This window comes from Rhineura floridana, chromosome 1 (assembly GCF_030035675.1).
Source record: "Rhineura floridana isolate rRhiFlo1 chromosome 1, rRhiFlo1.hap2, whole genome shotgun sequence".
In the NCBI taxonomy this organism is placed as follows: domain Eukaryota; kingdom Metazoa; phylum Chordata; class Lepidosauria; order Squamata; family Rhineuridae; genus Rhineura; species Rhineura floridana.
Window position 1 is genome coordinate 139,485,333 of NC_084480.1, and position 25,114 is coordinate 139,510,446.

Consider the following 25,114-nt stretch of genomic DNA (forward strand, 5'->3'; position numbering starts at 1 on the left):
GCATACAATGGAATAACTTAGTGAATACAAAAATACATTATATTAGGAGAAATTGCTTGCAAAAATGTGTACATTAGTCAAAACTGCCTTCAGAAATGTGTGTGTTAGGAGAAATCTGCACTAAAATGGAGAAGAATATCTATGAGTATTAAAAAAAAAAGTTCACAGATTGCTGCAGAAATGTGGAGAATGGAATTTAAGATGCGGAAAATGATAAACAGAGAGAACCAGAACTGACCGATCCCTTCATCCCTACCTACCACTGAATTATGGCCCTGATCTATGCCCTACATTAATGGAGAAGGAGGATGTAGACTGAAGCAGCAGACCACTGACCTACTAACATAGCCAAGAGCAGTGGCTGTTCAGATCTTTTGAAAATGAGGCATTTCTCTTTATTTCTTCTTTCCAATTTGCTTCTGTGCAGGTGTCCCAGGAAAAAGGAATGAGATGTACTATGAGTGCTGTAAAGAGCCATATCCAGACGTGACTTACACTGTGACAATGCGCCGCCGCACCCTGTACTACGGATTGAACTTACTGATTCCATGTGTCCTTATTTCAGGCTTAGCGTTGCTTGTTTTCTTGCTGCCAGCTGACTCTGGAGAGAAAATATCTTTGGGTAAGAGGCTAAGAGCTGAGAGCTTAGAGCAGCTCTACATATTAATGGAAGTAGGACATTGAGGTGGTAGAATTCCAGACTGTGTACCACTTTAGATTGCAGGTATTCATATTTTTGAATAATCAGCATGTTGGTTTTTTTTAAAATCCCTATATGTATTAAACTAGCATCAGAGAGGAAAGCTACCATAGCCATTTCTCTGCTGTCCTAGTTGTCTGCATGTGGGGGACCATTCAGAAATATGACACGCACCCCCCCCAACGCTGAAGCAGTGCAGTCTTCAATTCTACCATTTATATCTCCAAGACTCATTCTTGTGTTACCTGAGAGGTATAGAAACCACGGTAGAATAGCTGGACCAAGCAACCCGTATTTCTCTGAATCCTGCACTGAGAAACTGCATGGGAGGAGACCATAATGCGGCTCCTTATGGGCAACACCAGTGTTGCCCTCTAAAAACTAGGATGGCCAGTTATGCATTGCCCCAAAAGAGGATTTGCAGTACCAAAAAAGAGGATGCTAATTTGTATTAAATGTGCATGTGGTAATTTGTATGCACAGATGCACAGAAATTGCTGTAATTCAAAGAGAAATACAATTCATCTCACCATAGTGGGGAAGACAACAAGTGATCCTGGGTGCCTGCTCAGTCTGCTAACTGCTGATGGGCAACTTCCAGGCTCCTGCACTCTTCCTTTGTATGGCTCCTTATCTTGAAACCTGATTTGGACTGGACAGCCCTCCGTAAGAGGCACCTTCAAACAGAGAACTGTTCTCTGCAAAGTAGGACACATGTCTCCCCTACTCAAAACGAAGGAAAATGTTGGTGCAGAAAGGAGCTGAGATGCAGGTCCTGCTGCTACTCAGAGAATGTCAGAATGGCCATGATATTTACTGTAGCATATAAAACAGCTGTGATTCAACATTTCTGCTAGACCAAGCAACTCGTATTTCTCTGGATCCTTGAGTTATTGAGGTCTCCCAAGATGAAAGCCGAAGACTAATATGTAACATTTAATTACACACCCAGTCAAGGAGATGCACACATTTAAGTGGAAGGCATTCAGGAATTCAGTTTGTACCTCACCTTTTGTTTCCTTCACAATTTGATTGCAGGTATTACGGTTCTCCTGTCCCTGACGGTTTTCATGCTGCTTGTTGCAGAGATCATGCCTGCCACCTCGGATTCTGTCCCCTTGATAGGTATGTCGATGGGCACCACTTCCTCCCAATCCAGCCAATATTTACAACTTTTACATGTCCTTGGTTCTATTGCAAGGAGACAAGCATGGGCTTAACTCTCCTGCTGAAATGATGGAAACTTGGAAACTGTTTACCTTTAGCGGGATCGTGTTTGTGAGTGAGAGAGAGTCATTTTCTTAAGATGATCACCACTCATTTCTTCTGTAAATAGCAGTTCTCCTGGCTGTTTGCGAAAGGAAAGAATTGCCTGTGGGTGAGGAGGCAGGTGAGTTTTGTGTAGCAAAAGGAAAGGAAGATAGTTCTGTCAGGCTGTCAGTGGGCCACAAATGAGGGCAATTGAAGTGGGTGGGTGAACTAGAAGAAAATGAGGTGGGGATGATGGCGAGTAATATTTGCTAGTAATGTTTTATTGATCTCTATGAGAATAGTTGTTTGTGGGAAGCCTTCTGCTTTCCTGCTGTGCTTCTGTGGTTCATTTGTCACCCACTTGGGCATCCCTGGAAAACTATGAAGTGGTAACTTGTGTGTTGAAACAGCTATCCAGAGATCAAATATTGTAGACAGGACCTTCAGATCACTGAAGAAGTGATCCTGTGGTGCCTGGGAGGGTGTCCCAGGGGCCATAGTATAGATTGGATTTACCCCTCCGGCGTCGGAGAGGGAAATCTGATGCTGGAGCCTCTTTCCCAGTTGCACAACTGCTCTGAATTTTTCTGCTCAACCAGTGTTGGAGCTCTGATGTTGGAAGGGCAAAAAGGGGTGTGTTCTGGGGTTTTATGGAAAGTGACTTGGATCTGAAGGACCCTAGTTAAGCCATCCTAGTCCCCTCTCTCACACACACACATCAGAGAGATATTTAGTCAAGCTCCTGAATGTGACTAAATATTCCCCTCCCCTTGTTTCCAATGGAAGGGAAAATAGTTTTTGTTTTTTAAAAGTGGCAAGAAGGACATAGGATCACAGAGCATATGCCATCTCAAACCTAGCAGGGTGTTGGATGAATTGGTAGAACCACCAATGTATTTTTCCCCCATGCTCCTTCTTTCGGATTACATTCTTAAAAGTGCTGCAAGCTTTTCCAGTGGAGGAAATTCACAGGTACAGCTCTGAGTAATTGAGTGTGTGGAGTTAACAAGTGATTAGATATCCAATGAAGTGATGTATGTGAATGTGTGAATGACCCCTAAAGCACATTTCCAAAGTGATTTCTCTTTCATTTTTAAAATATTTTTTCTTTGTAAAGAAATTAAGAATGCAGTTGGACTCTTTTTCACAGCACTGATAAGAGAAATAAAATGGAAAAAGGTGAAGAAATTGGGAACACACCATCACAGCTATTCTGAACCTCAGTTAAGGCTTGGCATTAATTCAAAACTAACCAAGAAAGCAGGAGAAAGGCAGCTGGAAATGTCAAACTAAGATAATTTCTGAAAAGTGGGTTGGTAGAAAAACTCAACAGGTTTCAGTTCAACAGGTCTTTATCAGAGTGTATCTAATACACATTTGCTATTTATATATCTTCAATGAAGTGAACAGTCTTCTAATCTGGTATTCCAAAAGTATGGATTAGTCATGCAGAAATGATCTCAAAACAAAGTTGAGGGCCCATTTCACAACCTGGATTTTTTAACTCTTTCCCAGAGCCGTCCAACTGTTTTTAGACCAAAGTATATATATAAAAAAGCCTAATTAATGCTTCAGATATTGCAATATATTTCATGATGTATCTTCAGTTAGAGTATATTGAATGTTTTTGAAATGCATCTTCCAAAGTAGCCATCTAGGTCAATCAGCTTGCTAGATTTTATTGTCTTTGTTGAAATGTCACTGCAAGGTGAGGAAGGCCTCCCACAACCAGGAGGCTCACAGCAGCAGTCAGGAAGGCAGTTATCCCAGAGGAACCCATATTTGTTACCCCAGGAGAGTCACGGTGGAGAACATTTCAGGAAACAGCAACATCCTACTCTAACATGATCACAAAATGGGTCCCATTTCTACTGAGAACAAATTAAATGGACTTAAACACAGGTGACAGGAAGCAAATTCTGCCCCTCACTCCAGCACTGAGGACAGCAGGGGCAGAATCAGTTGCTAGTCCAGGGACATCTCTGACTGTAACTCTTCATCTTTTCAGATATAAGCATATGGCTTAAGACTTGAGGAAGGGCCATAGCTCAGTGGTCAAGCACAGGCTTGCACGCAGAAGATGCCAAGTGCCATTCCTGATATATCTAGTTAAATGATCTTGAATGGCAATGCTAGGAAGGCTATCTCCCTGAGGCCTTGAAAGCCGCTTGTAGCTAGAGGAGCCAGGACTGGTCTAGACAGAGCAATAATAGAACTCAGTTCAAGGCAGTTTCATAATATGTCTATGGGGAAAGGTAACCACACTAGTTAGCCTAGTGTTCAAAACAAGGGAGCCCAAAGCTTGCAGTACATCATTGTCTGCATACATCCCACCTATGATGGCTCTGTGTTTGGCAGCCCTTGAGCGAGATACCTTCAATGGGGCTCACTCCTCCTCTCCAAGTCATGACTACCCACTCACTTCTGGGCCATTCTGCACAATTGCCCAAAGGGAGAGCACAAGGGAATTGAAGGAAGCTGCTCCATCTCCTCACTCTCTTGCCATTGCTTTCATGCTCAGAGAGGGCAGAGGAGCAGACAATGACAGCAAGAAGGAGGAGGAGGAGCAGGACCAGCCTGCCCCCAAGAGTACAGGGGTGTGAGGGCCTCTGTAAGTGCCCAGTGATGCCTACCCATGGTGCTGGTTCTGCATTGCAACCATGAGAGTTGTCATAAGCAAGATATCAGTTCTGTGGCTTGGAAAGACGGGAATTCCTAAGCAACAATGATATGAAGACATCATGGGGCTGGAGAGGAGCTGCTTTTATATTTGCCCTCTCTCCTGCACATCAAGCATTCAAATGGACAGGACTGAGATCAGGGATGGACAAATTTGTCAATGTCGGCTTCTCTGTATTTCTCATTTTTCCAGTCTTCAGTTCACCTCGTTCCTGCAAACATTTGCAATTTTTTAAAACCTCTTCATGGAAATTTGAACACACATTTCTCCAAATATAAGCATTTTTGTACATAATTTTGCCCAGCCTATGAATGCTTGCAAGCAATTTCCCTCTAATGCAATGCATACAGCGTTTTATATGCATACTTTGGTTGGAGAACTGCATTGCAAAATTTGGAGGAGTGCAAAATTCAAAGGAGACCTGTGTTTTTGTTTGTGTCTTGGGGTGGAGATACACTTACTGTTCTGCCAGTTCCAGTGCTTCTCCACCTCTCTTTCCTGAAAATGGGAGCTAGTCAAACTCTACCCCATTTTACTGGAAAACCTGGTGGGATCAGCAAAAGTGTGTTTTTTTTTAAAAAAATCAGCTTCAAACAGATTTTGTAACTGATCAGCAGATCAACCCATTGCCCCTCCAGGAGTGGCCAGCGGAAATGCTTTGCTGTAGGTGACTATGTGCTCACAGCCTTGGTTCATGAAGTGCAAATTTGGTACATTCACATTAAAATTCAAACTGATTGGATTTCTTCCCCATTCAGAGCAGAATCTTTTTAGTTCTTTGCTGTGTGATGCCAGAAACACTGATTCCGTTAGCAATTGTGCTAACTCTTATTTTTATCCAGCTTGATTTGTTTTCAGTTTTGATTTTTGACCCACCATATATACAAAATATACATTTGCTTCCTAATGTAGGGCCCATGCCCCTTTGGAGCACATAATAGCCAATTTCATTGTTTTATTAGTGTAAAGGTGCTAGTGTTTAAATGGAAAAACCTCCACTGTCCCAGATCCATATAACCTTAGACATTACTTCTCTGTACCTGAGCTCCCATGCCAGTTGCAAGCCCTGCTCTGAATGTCTTTACTATGGAAAGCAAGAACACGAACAGCGAAGAGAAAGGCCTTCACTACTAGAGCCCAAGGCTCTAGAATCCCCTTCTGTCCTCATCTTCTGTCCTCATTTCCTTCCTCATCTTTTTCTGGAGAGGATGCAAAGCATGTTTATTCTGTAAGATATTCTGGATGTTGTATTTTGGCTATAAAGTTTTATTAAAGTGATCCGTTAGTGTGGATCTGTTGTTTCAAACCTAAACGTTAGATTTTTAAATGTTTTTTCATATTACAACCCCCTTGAGCTGAGGAATGGCAATGAAGTAAAATTAAGAAAATTGAACCTGTTGGGGTGGAGGGAGTAAAAACAATGGGCTACTAAATCCTTTTTAGATAAATCCATTCAACCCTACCAGCATGCATTTAAGTAATCAAGGTATCAGTCCAGATCTTTCCAATGTAGACATTACATTGGATGAAAGCTCCTCCTTTAGCTGGAAAAATAACAGTTAACATATACGGAAAGATAAGGATCACTATTTCAGACTACTACTAGTGCAGATTCATGTGGAACAACTGGATAGAAAGAAAGCCGTGGGCATTGGCTTCATTTATATTTAACAGTCCCTCATATGCTTAAAAGTCCCTTCATAAACATATCCATAGAGCTTAAAAGGCAATACTTTGGACAGAGCCAGGCTCAGCCATCTGTAATCAAACGAGGCTTGTTATACTGCAGAGCCTTAGGGGCGCTTTGGCAGTCCGCTGATGACTGGCAGTGAAGCATAGCTCTTGCAGAAACCCTTGGGCCCAGATTATACAACTCAAAGGCAACTGCCCCAGATTGGTCCTTGAATGTCTGATTTCTTTTAATAATGTTTCACACTCTCTACCCTAAGTTGAATAAAGTTCTAGAGCAGCTGTCCAGGGTCAGTTTCCTTGTGAGGAAGAAGAGACAAGACTGGAGGCTTGTGATGGTTTTGTCATGCCAGCCACATCTGTACTATCCATATAAAGCACTATGATACCACTTTAACAGTCATGGTTTCCCCTAAAGAATCTTTGGAACTGCAGTTTTTAAGGTTCCTGAGAGTTGTTAGGAGACCCCTATTCCCCTTACGATCTACAATTCCCAGAATTCCCTGGGAAGAGAGATTGACCATTAAACAACTCTGAGAATTGTAGCTCTGTGAGGAGAATGGGGTCTTTACAGTCTCCCTCCTCCCACTCCACAAAATGGGGGCACAAAATGCTTCAGCAAGGTGTGGCTTGATGTGAATTAACATGTAGAGAACTAATGTGAGTGGAGAATGCTAACATCTGGTTAAGGGATAACATGATGGTCCTCAGCACTATAATTCTCTGGAAACAGCTGACTTTTTTTTGTCAAGAATGGACAAAGATAGACCAATAACCATGACTTTAGAGCTGGCCAAATGATACTTATGGGGCAGTCACTGGGCCCATCACCTTGCCATGCATACCCCTTTCCAGTGTGAAATAAAACCTCCTGTCCTTATGGAGACTATTGACTTTGTTGCACTATAAAACAAATAAACAAACAAGCCTCACTTGGAGCCAGTTTTAGGAGAGATACAAATCCCACCACTTGTGAATATTTCCCCTTTCTCATACCTGTTTGGCATCATTATGCCTGCGTTCTGCTTCTTTCTCCTTTCTGAATTAGCCATGTGGATAATCCCACCTAATTAGGGATCATGGTTTCCCTCTCAGGTGATGTCTCCTCACCCTGCACTTGGTACAGCTTGGTCTGAGAATGCAGCTGCATTCTCAAGGTTGTTTGCTTGTTTTGATTATCAGGCTACTTGTTTACATTAGCCAACTGAGAACATTCATAAGCCAATTAGCTCATCATCCCTTCAAAGTTTGAGAAAGCCATAAACAATTTCATCAGACAGAGCAGAAACATGGGACAAATTGCATTGTTTTGGTTACTTAACAAAACTTCTCAGACTCTGTGTTGTTTTGAACACAGAGGCATAGGGAAACTTCTCAAATGCTGTAACTGTGTCAGGGAGCCTGCATTTTGAACTTTCTAGACTCTAGAAAGCAAAGCAAAGCAAAGCAATCAGCACCCCAGTAGGGGTATGAGGCATGAATTAGGGGACAAAGGCCATTCCCATGCCATCAATATTCTTGCTGTGATTGGCAATACAGTCTTAGCAGCCATACTTTTGGGGGTGAGGTGAGATGGGGTGGAGGGTGAAACAAGATGAAGAATAGCTTGTTTCTAAATATAACTGTAAAAGGGAACTGACTGAGCACTAAAAAAGGTGTCCCCGCACTTATAGTGCAAGTCATTTCCGACTCTTAGGGTGACGTCTTGCGACGTTTACTAGGCAGACCATATATATGGGGTGGGATTGCCAGTTCCTTTACCCCCCAGCATATGCCGGGTACTCATTTTACCGACCACAGATGGATGGAAGGTTGAGTGGACCTTGACCCCTTTTACCAGAGATTCGACTTCCTCCTTCTGTTGGAATCGAACTCCGGCCGTGAGCAGAGCTTTGGCTGCGTTACTGCCGCTTACCCATCTGCACCACAGAGGGTCCTGACTGAGCACTAGCGATGGAAACATCTTTCAATTTTGGTTCTCTCAGTTTCCAGTTTTTCCAGTCTTAAACTCAGTTCTCCACATTTCTGCAGCGGTTTGTGATTTTTTTAAAAAAAAATCCTCATGAAAATTCTCCAGCATCTTAGTGCAAATTTCTCCTAATAAACACATTTTTGTAAGCAGTTTTGTCTAATGTACACATTTTGCAAGCAATTTCTCTTCATGGAATGCATTTTTGTAAGATACTTTATCTAATGTATTCATTTCTATGCACATTTTCCCCCAACACATGCATTTTTGTAAACATTTTTGTTTGGTTGGCGAACTGCATTTCCAAATTTGAATATGTGTGGATTTCAAAAGAAGGCTGTGTTTCAGTTCTCATATTGTTTTGGAAAGTACTAATTTGATAGATTCGGCTTGAAATGTGAACTGAATTGAAATTTTCACCCATTCCTACTGAGCACTACAGATGGAGTGTGCTTGGGTCTAAAGACAACATAAGAGAGAAAGAAAGAATCAGCAGTCTTTCAAGAGGCACAGGGGGAGGAACTTTTCCATAAGGGCTTAGAGGGGGTGACTTCTGAAGGTCTGGATCCCACATCGCAAGCACAGGTCTGTGAGACAGGCATGCCAACCTATCCCACAAAGACCTCCAGCCGTCCTTGTTACATGAGCTGGGAAACATAACCTATTAACAAACTGGCACACTGGTTTGAATGTTGATCAATTCTGCTGCCAGTTGGTGTAAATAAAATTCAGCTCAATGGACTAGTGGTTTGACTTGATATACGGCAGTTTCTGGTTTTCCTAAATGCTAATAATAAGATGAATAAATTTTACTGGGATGATGTAGGGTTGGTTTCAGCACAGGTCTACAACCCTCCCCCGCAACATCTGCATCTGATTAGCCTGCATATTTTACACCAGCCAGTCTTTCATTTGTCCTCCAACCTCATATCTGCAGTGCAGTCTTAAAACAGCCCAATCACCATTTCCCTTCTCCAGGGAATCCTTGGAGCTATCATTCTGTGAGGGGGCTCAAGTTTTCCAGCAGAGAATTCTTAGCCCCCTCACCAGACTACAGTGCTTACGAATTCCCTGGAGAAGGCATGGGATTTAAATGGGCATAACACTGATATAAGTTTATGGTATACATAGGCTTTTGCATGCTTAGGAAGCTGCCTTATACTGAGTACAACCACTGGCTCATTTATCTCAGTATTGCCTGCACTGGCTGGCAGTGGCTCTCCAGGGGGTCAGGCGAATGTCTTTCCCAATCTTACCTGGAGATGCCAGGGATTGAACTTGGGACCTTCTGCATGCAAAGCAGACGCTCTGCCGCTGAGCTACGGCCCTTCATGATATGATTTTAAATAAATAAATATGCCACTGTTTGGCTGACACCAGGAGAGAATAATCAATGCCACATCAACATTGTCCCTGTATCCTTATCAACAGTAGCATAGTGGCAAATCAGAAGTGCAGGGGTCCCTTCATGATAGTTACAGCCAGGCCCCCCCTTTTTGCTGCTGGGTTGAGAATGAGATCCTTGTTAATGCCTTCTCCCACAACAACAGTTGCCTCTAGGAGCCTACAATCATGAAAGGGGAGAGCATTAGCTACTAAAAAGAGCCTTCTCAGTGGCTCACTCCCCTCTTTTTACTCTGATTGGCTTCAGTCATCAGGAAAGGACAAGGAAGCATGTAAGAAGACTCTTCTCAGGAGCTAACACACTTCCCTTTCATGCTGATTGCCTCACAGGATGCTGGAAACATAGGGAGCCTGCTCCCAAAAAAGTAAGTGGTCTCAGACCCCTCCAAGACCCTGGATGACTACACCACTGCTTATCAATTAGGCAAATATCCCTACTTCTAATTATTCTAAAGCATACACAAATAGAAAGAGGTGGGAAATGAAGAGCTTTGTGTTTAAGAACTCCAGGATCTTAGTTTGCTCTTTCTTAAACCATATAATCTCTTTACATCTGTGCCAGCATTGTTAATATTGGTGGAGCTTCTCTAGGAATGGTATTTGTTAATTAAATATATCTGTAGAACTGAAAATCGGCTGCCTGATACTCTAGGGTTGCCCTTCAAGTCCTGTGGAAAAAGTGCATTCTGAAAAATGTCCTCAGCATCATTTGAAAAGCATCATTTTGCAAAATGGAGATCAAGCTCCATATAGAGGAAATAATGTGTTCCATACCATTTGAAGTGTGGTGAGAGCATTCCTTTAACCAGTTCTATGCTGATCAGGAGCAGCTCAGTTCATGCAGTGAAATGGACAGTCGTGATGTACTTCAAAATATGAATAAATCAGAGTATACTGTGTTTTTCCTACAGAGAGACTCATCTCTGTTTAGGAAATGGAAACACACAAATGCCTACATAAAACCAGACCCTACCTAGGGTGCTGGAGGGAAAGGGAACTTTTTATTTTAGTGCTGAAATAAGTTTATTCTCCAAATTTCTCCTCTGTGAATCTTGAATCTATTATGCCTGCAGACGGAGGAACGTGTGGTTTAATGCTTCCCCATGAACAGAAACAAAACAAAACCCCGACCCTTATGCATTCAAAATTATGATGTCAAGGTAAATGCTAGTTAGAACTCTTTTCATTGGCATCTAGTTGCCTGAATGCAGGATTTATTTATTTTTAAGTGGAGGGACATTCAGTCATGTGACACCCCCACTCTACAATTGGGAATGGTACAGTCCAAGAAAAGTTCTGTCATCTCTTCTGCTCTTCATGTGAATTATTTTGGCACTACTTTGGATTGGGGAAGTGGGAAGAACCTAAAAAGTCTGAGGTGGCTGGTTGTGTCCTGAGAGTCTATAGATTGTGTTAGTTCCAGTACAACTATGCTACAGGCTCTCTCTGGCCCCTTCCCCACCCTTCCCAGCTAGCCCTCACAACAATGTTTAGAAGCTTCAGTTAATCTCACCTGATATCAATACATTTTCTTGATCAAGGACCGAAGCTTGTCTTTCTCCAAATTCTGGCCTTACCCATACATAGGGCAGGATAGAGAGGCAAGCTCTGGTGCTGGAAGAACCTTTGTTTGGTGCTGTTCCCTTTTGTTTCTGCCTTACCCATACATAAACAGTGGTCCACAAAGGACTCAGGACTTCACATCAGGGAGGGTTGGACAGATCTGTCAGGTGTGGCCCTCTCAGTTTCTCATTTTTTCCAATCTTAAAATCGGTTCTCTGCATTTCCACAGAACTTTCTGATTTTTTTAAAAAACCCTCATGAAATTCATCAGCATTTTAGTGTGAATTTCTTCTAATAATCTTTTCTCCCAATTTTTGCCTTATACACACATTTGTGCAAAGCAATTTCCCCTTATAATGCATTTTGTTTTCACTAATATATACATGCACACTATTCCAGCATATATGCATTTTTGTATACATTTCTTGGCTGGACAACTTATTTAAAGGGTTCCCCTTTAAATATGAACTAGATTGAATTTCTCCCCCGTCCCTTGTTACAATGAATGGCTTTGCTTTGTATCTATTACAAACTGCCAAGTCAATTTCTGTGGATTTTTCCTCATTGAGGCTTTCTGTGCCTTGCGGAGAGATTGTTCTGTTTTTCATGTTCCATATTATGAATTCTCTGAGGAAAACAACAGTGCAGGGCTCCTGTAGGGAAAACATTTTTATTCTGCCTTTCAACAAAAGATTTCCGAATAAATAGGACAAGCTATTTGTTAGCCTATTGTTCTTTTTAAACGGCAGGTTTCAGAGCTTAAGTACTGTTGGACTTTCTGTGTAAGTCCCACGTGGAGGGCAATAATGGAGTTTGTTTTGGAGCCATTGTTAACCTCTTGACCTTTCCACTTTAAACTTTTCACTCTGAGATCATTGCCTGCCTCAGCCTTCTTTGCAACATCTGGATGTAATACTTCCTGGCAAGTTGACAGGACACACTCCGAGGCTAAGTGGCAATCTTGCTTGCTTTCCTTTTGAATGTGTACAACATTTGGTCTTTCTTCCTTCATCTCTACAGTGGTCTGTACTTCAGCCAAAGGAGGCTGCCTTGGAACTTGCTGCTGTTTGTCAGAGCAACTCCACATCTTGTAGCACAGCTGTGGCATTTACCCTTCCTACCCTTTCAATTTGTGGCTTGCAGCTATTGTTCTCAGCCTGAGACTTGGACTTGCACTCACGCATGTAGGAGAGAGGAGAAAAGAGAGAAATAGATTTATGAAGGCTTTAATTACTATTATAGCCTTTCCACTTCATGAGAGGGGGGTGGGGAAGCAGAAGCTGCTTATAGGGTATCTGATTGAGAGCCTAACCTGTAAAACATGAGCCGACTGTGAAGTCTTGCATTTAAGCTTGCTTGGAACGAATGTGTGAGAAGCGTACCACCTTCATCACAAAACAAGGCTGTTCAGCTTCCCTGGCCTGACATATTTCCTTGGCATCAATCACTCTATGGCACATGGTATTCCCAGGCAGTCTCCGATCTAAGTACTAACCAGGCCTGACCCTGCTTAGCTTCCAAGGTCAGACAAAATTGGGCAGATTCAGGGTGATGTGGCCATAGGCATTCTTAGTATGTGTTCCTATGTTTTCCAATTTGTGTGACTGTCAGAAAGACAATGAATGGGCCAGGGAGGTACACAAGCATCAGCAACTTTTGACGGGATGCTTGACTGGGAATCAGACAGCTTAACTAGAGTGACAGAACTCAGACTTAACTAGGTGGCAGAAAGGCCAAGCCACATGACGTTCCTAGTGGACTAAGACAGGTAGCTATAGCACTAAGAAAGCATCTGCCTCAGCCTAGAATGGGCTTATGGGTGGCCAGCTGGGTGGCCAGACAGTACATGGACTGAAATTGTAAAGTGTTAGAAGGGAAGGAATAGCAGGTCAAAGGTCGCTTTCATTCTGATATGTTTACAGGGAAGTTAGACAATGTTGCATCACACTAGTGTTATCTCACACTTTCTAGTGCATTTTCCCATCACTTTCCTTGTTGGTAAAAGTCTGGATCTGGGGGGAAGCAGGTTTCTTGTGCAAGATCTTCAAATCAACTTCAACTGTGTAACCAGAATTTCTAGTGTTTGAATCGCACATGACAATAGCAGCAATCTGGAAGTGTTCTAAACTGGGTTTAAATTGCTTCAGGGCACCATCTTGTCCCCAGTGCTATTTGATATCTATATAAAGCCATTTGGAATGGTCATTAGGAGATTTGAGTGAGGTGCCCATCTTTATTTCTCAGTAACATCTGAATCGGGAGAGGCCATTCAAGCCCTAGGCCAGTGCCTAGACTCGGTGGTGGGCTGGATGAGGGCAAATAAACTAACCCTGAATCCTAGCAAGAGAAAGGCACTGTAGGTAAGTGGTTCCAGGTCCCAGCCAATTACTGTGCTCTGCAGGTGAGGGCCTTATCAGGAGATCCATTCCTCACAACATAGGAGGCGGACATTTAGCGTTGTGGAACCAGCCCTTTGGAATTCCCTCCCCATAAATACTGTATGACAGGCACCATCTCTGTTGTCTTTTCACTGCCTGTTGAAGACCTTCCTCTTTCAACAATCTGGTGCCCTCCCAATGTTTATTTATTATTTATTTATATAAAAAAATTTCTTAAATTGCTTTATATTAAAAGAATCTTAAAGTAATGTTAAAAAAAGATCAAGTACAATAACACATAATTTCAAAACGTTTTACAAAGTAAAGGTTCAGTACTATACAACAGAATAATAAAACTGTTAGGTCCAAACCCAACATGCAAGCCGTCACTGTCTACTCAGCTCACATCCACCTGGGAAGGTGCGGAGTTGAGAGCAAGAACCTATTGCCAGAGGCCAGGAAATAATACACAATATTACCTTTGCAAAGGGGTCCCAAGACCTGCGAGCGAATCGCCTTTCAGAAGTGGGAACCCCGTTTATTGACACACACAAAAGTTATATAGTGTCCCCAATGGTTACAAAATGGGGAGCAGACGTCATAAAGAATAGAAAAACATTGCTAGACATAGTAACATCTTAGATATGGAAAAGGGGTGCTTAGGATAACAAAGCGAGGAACATCTTGCCTTCTTTCAGACATAGGCTTGCATAGTTTATACGACCTTGAGATAAGCACTCAGAGTCAGAGGAACAAAGGATAGATAGGAGCAGGGGAGGTTCGGTTACAAGTGGGATCATTAAACTAAGAATACACTCAGGTTACATCTTCTACATTTGTAACAGTATGCATGTCAAGGTCTACAACCATGTAAATGAAGCATAGGCATTCTTTTGTAATACAGTTGGTAACATCATACAAGACATTGAGTATAGATATGCACAAAGATGGGGGGGGAGAACATTTCTAGTTCAATCAGGCTTTTATTCACTTAGCCGCTGGAATGTTTAGGGTCAGGTCATCGGGAAATAAACCGATATCTACTTTATATCAAGTCAGTAATATTTCCATACCCAACCAAACCATATACAAAAATACAAATCAATACCAAAAAAGAATAGAAAATCAATATAACATATAAAAATCAGATACAATATAAATGAAAATCGGATACAATACAGTCAGATACAATATTATTGCATGCTACCCCAATCTCTGAGAGATGAGAGATCTCCAGGGGTCCCTGTGCTTGCCCAGGGATTGGTTTTCTTGGAAAAAAAGTCAGCAGAGTTGGTGGTGTCTTTATGAGATATGATTTATTTATTTACACACATTCCAACCTGAGCTTAAGATGGAGGGGTTCAAAGCATCAGCAGTCCAATAGATCTTGCATTTTGTAGCAGGCTTACAGGAGGCATCCTAAAGCCATGGTGCAGAGAGCCAGCCTCTCTGTCTGTCTCTAGTTCCCAGCCTTTCCTCAGAATAGCTAAAAATACAAGCTTCTCTTAGGCCCAGGAGGGTGGGGGCTGTCCTGAAGAGTTTCAATAACAATAGGATCTCCCTGGCCCAGTTAATGGGCACTTAATAGACCCATTCGCTCACGTGGCCACTATATTACTCTAACAAAGGGGACTCATCTGACCAGTGGAGCAAATTTCTCAGCTGCGGAGCCCATCTTCAGGTGCAGGGTTCCAAATAAGAGGTTGGAAGGGGGCTCATAGAAATCATCAGTCTTAACCCCCAAGCCCATAACAATACAAAAGAAAAGAGCAGTATGCAAACTAGAGATCAAATACAATACAAAGATATCAAAATAATATACCAAACAGAACTCAAAAACAAAACAAAACAATAAATACATCTCAAAAGGGTACACAAAATAACAACCAAGTCCAGTACAGGATCAAATAAAACCTTTTGAAATAACATTACATGATCAAATCCATACACTTCCAAAATCCCAATTGATCACTTTGTAAAACACAGACAGCTAACCAGACAGTAATTCATACAAGCCTTGGAATTGAAGTAAAGATACCTCACAGGTGTATTGACTCCCTCCTGCCTCACCCCCGGGTTGGGAGACGGCTCTGTGTTTATGAGGCTCTCACTCTAAATGGCAGTGAGCCACTTTTATCTCATCTTCATTTCAATGGCTCAAGCTTTCACCCTGCGTTATAAACACCACTGCCCAACCACCACTCAGACCAATCAGTTTAGCCTCCATGCCTTTCAAAACAAACAGCAAACAGAGCATGGAAGGGGTGGGGTGGGGGGAGGCAAGGGGGAAAGCAAAACAACCCAAAAGATAGAGAACGGGAAAGGAGTGGGTGAGGGTGAGAGGAAAAACTCTGACAAATTAAAATACCTTTGAGGGGGTGGGTGAAGATGAGTCTTTGGGCCAGGTGTCACCGATTGGACACAGCTGGTTGCAGTTCTTTTCCTCTGAGGTCATCCAGGACCCGGAAAATGCTCTGGTCAGCAGGGTTTCCAGGCAATGGGTGGGTAGATGATGGAAGTAGCCTTTTCATTGTTCCCAGACTCTTTATTGCTGGGCAGCAGTCCAACAGGTCAGCGTCTATAACTCCCTGACCCTTGGCCATGCTGCGTGGGGCTGATGGGAACTGGAATCCAGTAACAGCTTCTCCATCCCTGCTTTAGACAAAGTCCTAGAGGGTATCAATTAATATTAACCACGACAAGTTAAATGGAGCCTCCTTTGATAGAGAGAGCATACCTCCGATTGTGTTTGCCTATGAGCTTCTCATGGCTTATGGGGGGGGGGGAATCTTTGGCAGAAGAACTGCCCAGTTCAAAGCCATGATAGGGTAGAGACACACTCACTGTTTTGCCAGTTCCAGTATGTCTCCACCTCTCTTTGCTGAAAATGGGGGCACCCAACCCTTGTCAAACCCCATCCCTCCTTATTGTGAAAACCGGTGGGAGCAACTTGAGTGTTTTTAAAAAAAAATCACTTCAAAGAGATTGTGCAGCTGATAGGTAGGTCAACCCATTGCCCTTCCAGGTGTGGCCAATATAAACATTTTGCTATAGGCGACGCATGTTCTCACAGCCTCTGTTTTGCACCAGCTAGGGTAGAAACTGGAGGGAAGATAAACATGCAGCTCCAAGGCGAACTTATTTTTTCTTCCTTGTTGGCAGCATTTAGGAAAAATGTGAGGGTGTGGGAACCTCTGGGTCTGAATTCAAAGCCTGTGTCGCTATGCCCCCAATATGACCTTTCCCCACTTTAGCTGCCATTGATGCACCAACAGCAGAGAAGGGATGGGCAGGGAGGTTTCCATAGCTGCAAGAAGGAGGCTTCACAGACAAGAGATCTATGGCCCTAAGGATGCTCTGCTAGGGACCACAGGACTGCATCCTAATAGAACTTTGTGAACAATTCTTATGTATGTATGAAAAGTGATATGAAAGAAGTGATCGTGAGCATTTTTAGAGTGTGTTTCCATCACCATTGGTTTAACACACTTCAGGTATCAAGACACAGCTTCTGGCTCAGAGGCAGGCAGGCAAGTCTTGGCAAATAGAAATTAGCTATTATCACTACGGCCAGCTGTTTTTTTACTTTGTTTTATTTATACCGGGGAAAATGGAACAATTTTTCTTGCTTCCTTGAGGGAGGCTTACAAGAGTCAAGCACAATTAATCACTTAATGAACTCGAGCAACATAAAAGGCAGTAAAATCTTGTATTGCTGGCAAATCGTTAACGGATGCAACATTATGTGTGCGGAAACCAGAAATATGAAATAGTTATAATAGTACATTATCACCAACTGTCTAATTTTGTACTGATCACGTCTGTCTTTTATTCACTACTTTTTTCGTCTCTACACAGCCAAGAGAGAGGTCTGTTTGTAACTGGAACACAGATATCTCTAAAGGATTCACCTATACCAATCAACTCTGACAACAAAATTCTAGAACACAAAAGAAAATAAAGTATCATGATCCACCAAAGCTGTAGTGGGAATTAGTTGCAGAGAATGGGGAAATATGGCATCTGATTAAGATAAAAATTTGTTCTTGGAAGAAAAATGCCAAGGGGTCTTTAATGATTCCATATAATCGGGGGTTTGACTTGTCTTAATGGAAGGCAATGCATCTTACTGCCTTCCCTTTTCTCTCTCCGCCCCCCAGACTGCCAGATGAGCCCTCCCTTATCCCCCAGCCTCCCTCGGCCAGCCTCGGCTGATTGGCACAGCTGAGCTGCTGCCGCCACCACTACTGCCATCAGTCTCTCCGGCCTAGTCTCCTGCTCGGTCTACAGCCTCTGTGGCTGGCCTGCCGTACAGGCTGCAGCAGCCACTGCTCACCCATCCTATTGCCCACCCTTCTGTTTAGGCTGCACTTGCTGGCTTGCCCCGCCCTTGCCATCACATTGTGATGTCATGACGGTGTGAGGGCTTCCATTTTTATTATATAGTAAGCAACTGTGATGATTTCTAGACGTAAGAAAATGATTCCAGGGCCTCTGACAGAACTCTGGGTGTGATTTTTAAGACGTGTAGACTTTGTAACCACTCAGCATGCACTGCACTATTTCGTACGTGGCAGGTATTCTCAGGCAGTGATTATTATTATTTGCATATATTCAGGGGCATCACTAGGGCGGTGCAGCAGGTGCGGGGCACACCGGGTGACACCACCAGATGGGGTGACACCTCCAGACGGGGGTGACACCCAGAGCCGCCCCCCCGGCACTGCCTAGGCACCAACGAGAGCCTTTGCGTGGCACGCCGGCTGCCTTCCTCGGCTGTTAGAAGGTGGAAGCGGCGGCAGACAAGCAGGCCTTGTTGTTTGGCCGTGCGCGTGCTCCATCGCGTGCGCGATCACGCAGAGTCTGAGAGAGAAGGTGCTGCGGGCTGCACCGGGTGACACCAACCCTAGTGACGCCACTGCATATATTAGTTGCTTTTTAAAAAAAGTGATGTGAAGTGACTTATAGAAACATGACGGCTCACCTCTCATTTCTTGCAGATGAGAAGCTTCTCCTTCTATGACATAAGGAGAGGTGAAAGGGCTGGGCACAGCCTCTATCAGGCCTGCCACATGTTTCTGAACTACAACTCCCATCATCTCTGGCCATTGGCCATGCTTGCTGGGGCTGAAGGGAGTTGAAGTTCACCAAAGGTTCCCCACACCTGACCTATGTGCTTTCAGTTGGCCTTCCCAAGGGTCAAGGCTTTCCATCTTGAAAAGCAGGGCTGCAAGCAGTCTTTGCAATGAGGAAGAGATAGAGGCCACTAAAACTAGGACTTGTTCATTTCCCCATTATGTTACAGTGACAGTTTTATTTTCCTTCCTACATGCTGATATACTGGTTGTTTTAAAAACCCTCTAGTGGAATAGCATTGTGAAAGAACATTCAAGCTCTGGCAGGGATGACATTTTTCGGGTGGCATCTGTCATCCATCGTAAACATTCCTGGCTTTTGTCTAGGTATCTAGTCCAAATTAAATTTCCTGACATATTTTGCACTCCTGTGGTGGTACTTTCCAAACAGTGAATCAGAGCAGAATGGAAATTCATCCGGCACTCCAGTTACAAGGGAACTAGAATGACTTGCCTACCGCATTAGCACAAGAGCTGAACTCTTTCTTTCTGTACATTAGCAACAAACATTCAAGTGAGCAATATCTCCTGTTATGCAGGCAGATGGGGAGAGGACAAAAGAAGTAGGGCTGTCTGTACAGTGCTGTTTGAAATGCACAAGGTCTTGGGATATCTCTACACTACAAACCTAAGTTAGTGTGATGCCAGCTTAATTGGCAGGACCCCCCCCTTAAGAAACTTGGGAAATGTAGTTTGGTTAAAGGTGCTGGGAACTGGAGCTCTTTGAGGGGTAAGCTACAGCTCGAAGGATTCTTTAGGGGAAGCCAAGGACTTTAAACGCGCTTATATGTATTGTGTGGATGTGACACCATGTTATGACTAATATTGCTCTCAGGCTTGTCTTTCTTATATAGGTACTGCCTTTACTTATTTATAAAAAGATTTGTATACCGCTGTTTTGTTAAACCCTAAGGCAGGAATGGGCAAGTGGCAGTAGTGTGGGAAATTCAGAACTGCAGGGTCCTGTCATATGAGTCACAGCCACACCCTTCCCTCCTTTTTTTTTGATGCTGGGTTGAGAATGAGATTCTTGTTCATGCCTTCTCCCATAAGAACAGACATCCCTAGGATCCAATAAGCATGAAAGCTACAAAAACATGTTAGCTACTGAGAAGAGTCTTCCCAGTGGCTGACTCACCACCTTTCACTCTGATTGATTCCAATCAGCAGGAAAGGACAAGGAAGCATGCTAAAACACTCTTCTCAGTGGCTAGCACATTCCCCTTTCATACTGATTGGTTCCTAGAATGCTGGAGACATAGGGACCCTGCTGGGACCCTGCTCCCCAAAATTAAGGGATCTAAGACCCCCTGAGACCCTGGACAACTATACCTCTGGCAAGTGGTCTAATTTCATGCCAGTGGCAAGGTGAGAAAAATGGGAGGTGGCGAGGGTGTAGTACCATGAGAGTGATTGAAAAAGGAGGGGATAGAGGGGGGTGTTCACTTTGGGCTCTGAGCCTGCTCATTATTGACATGCTGCCCTCAGTTTCCCCTGGCTTTCCCAGCAGATAAGGAAAGTAACCGGAGTAGTTCTCATGTGGTACCCATTCTTATTCCTATCACCCTGTCTGATCTGGCCATTTGTATGCAGACATGTATGGTGTTGTTATGACAAGTATTTCACAAGGGACCGCTATTGTGAGGCTGTTGAATTTTAAACAATGTGTGATTCTGGCCTCTTAACTCTGGGCTCCGTCAGTGCCAGCCTAGCTTGCAGCATTGTGAAAGAAAAGATCCTATGAAAGAATCATACAACTGCATGGAATGGCTGTGTTCAGACACTGTGTGATCACTAGGCAGAAGAAAAAAGCTTCCAAACATCTGTAGTTGCATACATGTTTCTCCCATGATCCATCTATGGCTGTCCAGTGTTCGGGCCACAAGTATCATTGCCTGTTCTGTAACTACAGCACAACAAATTAGGGAAAGATTAAAAGAGCTTGACTGGCACTTACTGCTGCCGTGGGCTCCTTCTGGGAGGAAGGGTGGGGTGTACATTTAATAAATACATACACAAAGTAAAAAAATACTTAAAGGAGGGGTGGCGAAACTTTATTTTTCCTGTTGAGGACTGCATTCCCTCAGGGCTGATCTGTCAGGGGGGGGCTGCCACAGGTGGTGGGCAAGACGAAAGCTGGTGGAGGGCAGGGCACCTCCTTTGTGCCTCACTTTCTTCCTTCCCCCTCCCATGAAATTAAGCTGAGGGCTGTAGGTTGCATTGGAGTGGGGGGGGGACCTTGGCTGCTGACAAATGATGCATTGCCTGTTCTGTAATGAGTGGTTTCTTGTTGCTACAGCATAACAAATTAGAGAAAGATTAAAAGAGGAAGCATCCGCTTAAATTCAGGAGGTGTGGGGATATTTTGTTTCTTGTTTTTTTAAAAGTGCATTAAATTGACCAAAGTTTCATGGCTGTGATTTTGGAATGCAGAATACTTTGCATATTCTTATGTCTTTTTTATGCTGTGAAAGCTGTAAAAATGAAAGTGCTTTGGGTGTCCTAAAAAGGTAAGTAACCACTTGCTGTTTTCTCCCCCCCCACACACTCTTTCAACGTATAGCTCAGTATTTTGCAAGCATCATGGTGATTGTTGGTTTATCTGTGGTCGTGACTGTCCTCGTCCTTCAGTTTCATCATCATGAGCCTCAAGCTGGAAAGATGCCCCAATGGGTAAGTGGCCAATACAGATGCATCTCTTTTAAAAGCATTGGGGTTTTTCTTTGCTTTTGTTTGTTTCTCTATATTTCATTGTTTGGGAGGAGATAGAAAGAAGAGAGTATTTTAAAGAGATGATCCCTGTCAGTTTCCTGTATATGATACTTTCAACTTTTGGCTTAGACTCCACCGGCACAATTTGTGACCCACCAAGCTGAATGCAGCTCACCAGCAACTCAGTCAGCGTTTGATTTTGCTTGGCTACTTGGGATTGTAAAAGCAGTAGGGGGCACTGTATTTGGATGCCCGGTCCTTTTCGCTCCAGAGTTTGGCTTACCATATCATCTGAACCCAGGCTCACAGTTAAGCTCTTTCCTTGCTAACCAGGAGTTGTAGCCAAGACCATAGCTTAGCTTGGTGTAGCAGTAAAAAGGACTGGAGAGGAGCAAAGAAGCTCTGAGCAACACTTCAAGAGCCTGCACCTTTGCATGGTACTGATAAGCCATAGTTTGGCTTCCCATGACATGTGAACCAGGCCACCGAATGAGACCTTTGGGGCATCTAACTCATTAAGGTTGCCCTGACCTGCAGCAGTTCTCCAGGGTTTCAAAACAGGTGTCTTTTTCACTTCTGCCTGGAGATGCTGCAGATTGAACATGGGGCTTTCTGCATACAAAGCATCTGCTCTGCACCTGAACTTCAGTCTCACAAACCAGGTTTTCATAATATATTTGAAGCATAGTACTTTTAATGATCTTCCAGATAGATAGTAATTACTCTTTGTACATATTGAAAAACAAGCCCTGGGGGAAAATGTTCTAAAATGAGACAGTCTTCTGACTCTTTTGGAAGGCATACAGCTGTATAGCCTGGCTTCCCCTGTTAATCATTGCATCAAAAGTAGCCACATGTTAGCCAGACTCTTAACTGTTGAGAATTCTGGAGCTTCCCCAAAGGCAGGCAGGAAGAGCTAGAGGGGATCAAAAGCAAACACACAGGGAAGGAGGAGCCACTAGCTGCCTGTCTCCATCCTTCGCTTCTCTCTAACATGTCTTATCTGTACTTTGTGGTTGGGAGGGGGAGGAGCTGCCAAAGGAAAAAAAAACGTATTTAACAATAGGCAGAGAAAGGCAACTGGTTGGTCAGTCCCCTCTAGCTTTTTCTGCCTGTCTCTCAGGGAGCTTCAGAATTGTCTGCAGATCACTTGGTGCATTATCCTCAAGGATGGTGCTGCCCCCTGTTGTTATGGGTGTTGTGTGGCGATGGAATGATTGTGGGTGCTCCCTGAGTGAAAGAAGGGGGCTCCAGGGATGGGGAGTGTGTAGTGTTGCCCCACCTTTTGGTGAGAGCGTTAAGTTGGGGTGGTAGCAGCAGGAGTGGGAGTGAGGCTGCTATCTGTACACATACACTTGTGTGTTTGGGTGGGGCTGTTTTGTGTTTTATTTGTGGCATATTTGTGTTTTAATCTGTTAGTAGTGATTATGATTTCTTACATTAGTCATTTTAGGTTATATTAATGTTTAAGATTTTTTAAAAAAATGTTTTGCATTGTCTTAAATGTATAATTTGGTTCTTATGATGTTTACTGTTAATGTTAAGATGTTAATGTTTAAGATGGTTTCTTAAAAACATTTTGTATCATTTTTAATGTGTAATTTGGTTTGATTTTTTTTCAACACTGTAAAGCACTTAGAGGCTTTTTTCGAGTATGAAGTGCTATACAAATAAATAAATAAATAAATAATCAGCAGTCAGATCCTGGATTATATGTGGATTATATTTTCATGTGATGAGTGCAACATGTGACTGGGGTCTCAGACATTGGTGAAGCTCTATGGGGACTCCTACTCCGCAGGGATAGCCACCAACAATGCCTCTCTGCATGTCAATTTGAGGCCACCAACTAACCAAAGACATCTTACAATCCCAAATCACATAGGGAGGTTCCTACCACAAATATTCCTTGACTCAATTTGCCCTAACAGATTGTTACCGAGAATCCAGGGGGTTAGAAAGAAGGAAACATCTCAGAGGTGGTTGTTGAATGGACTTTTGTTAAGATTTCACTGTTTCTTGTAGTCGTGGTAGTCATAATCAATTTATTTAAATACCACATTTCCCACAAATATATCTGTGCCCCAAGCAGTCTAAACACAGTAGTGCAATGACAATATAAAAAGAATATTGCTACAAGTAAAAAAAACACAGTACAGAGTTTATTCAACATACATCAAAATTGAAGTGTACATAAAGGTTACCAATCAATCAAGTAAAAATATCCTTGATTTTCTAATTCTTGATTTGCTCCTTGCAGTAACTTTCAGTGAACTCTAGTTAAATACAATATTGCTCATATTAGCAAACAGGGACTTATGACATATCACAGGGATCAGGAACCTTTGGCCCTCCAGGTGTTGCTGATCTACAACTCGCATCTGCCCCAGCAAGTGTGGCCAATAGTTAGGGATGATGGGAGCTGTAGTTCAGCAACATCTGGAGGGCCACAGGTTCCTCACATCTGACATAACATGTTTTTTTCAATAATTATTCCAAATGATGAAAGAGAAGCAGAGAAACTCCGTAAACACCGATCAAAATGATAATATTTCTCTCAGGACCTACTAGTTAAAATACAGCCATCATACTCTGGCTTATTGGTGATTAATCCACATGTAAATTTGAGATTAATTCTCCCAGCACTTATTCCTATGTATTTCAGCCAAAATAAAATAGATAGAAATCTATGCTTATAAACTTGTGGGGCCAGGCGTTCCATTCTAAAAGTCTTGAAGATTCTGTTAAGATTCTGGCACTGCTGTCCTAGTGCAGCTAAGAATATCGTGAATTTTGCATAAAGTATAATTTGGAACATGCAAGGGGTATGCATAAAGAGGATGTTCATTTGTGAACACAAGGTTGGTCTGGAAAAGGTACAAGGTAGACTCGTCTCTAGAGGCTGTGCAAAGGAACAACTCACTCGAATACTGAGAAGCTGCTTCTCTCATACAGAGCGGTAGAACTGGAGCAATTGCAGCTCTTGTGATTCTCCTCACATTGGCACTGTCTTTCGCTAGGCCTCTTGCCAGCTGTGTTACATTTTTCTTTCACAGGCCGCCCTGTAGCTCTTTGCTTGGTAAGAAAGGGAATCTATTACGATGGCTCTCTGTGGAACAGGCTGAATTGCTTTCCTGGGACTTTGTTTATCTGCCATTCTCAGCTCAAAGGATTTTCACTTGCTTATAAATATTCTCTCCTACAGAGCCGAGAATTGTCTTGATTTCATTCCTCAGGTTATAATGAATTCATATTGTTCCTCAGTTACTTCCCACCTTGAAATTAACTAATTTTTAAGAGAGATGGGGCAGTTGCGTCAAGAGCACCACTAACCCTAACTCCCAGCAAAACTCTACTGCTTAATGAGTGGCACTCTAGGTTTACCAGCATAATTCTTACCTGCAATGGATTTTGATAAGAACAGCCTGTAATTTGCCTTAACATTGGCTATTTCAACTTAGCTATTAACTGCTAATTAACTATAGTAATTGCAATTGTTCTATGTAGTTCTGTGTTGCTGGTTATGTGGGATCATTATAAAGTCCATTGCCCCAGTCCAGCAAGGGAAATAGGCATATAAATGGCTGTGCACACAAATTATCTGGGGCTAAAAAGTCCAGTCTAGGGCTGGGA

The 25,114-nt window shown here is 42.9% G+C and overlaps 1 pseudogene; it reads left to right on the forward strand.

Annotated features, from left to right (window-relative positions):
* Positions 1-25,114, forward strand: part of LOC133381660 (neuronal acetylcholine receptor subunit alpha-7-like) — a 141,333-nt pseudogene that overhangs the window by 108,382 nt on the left and 7,837 nt on the right.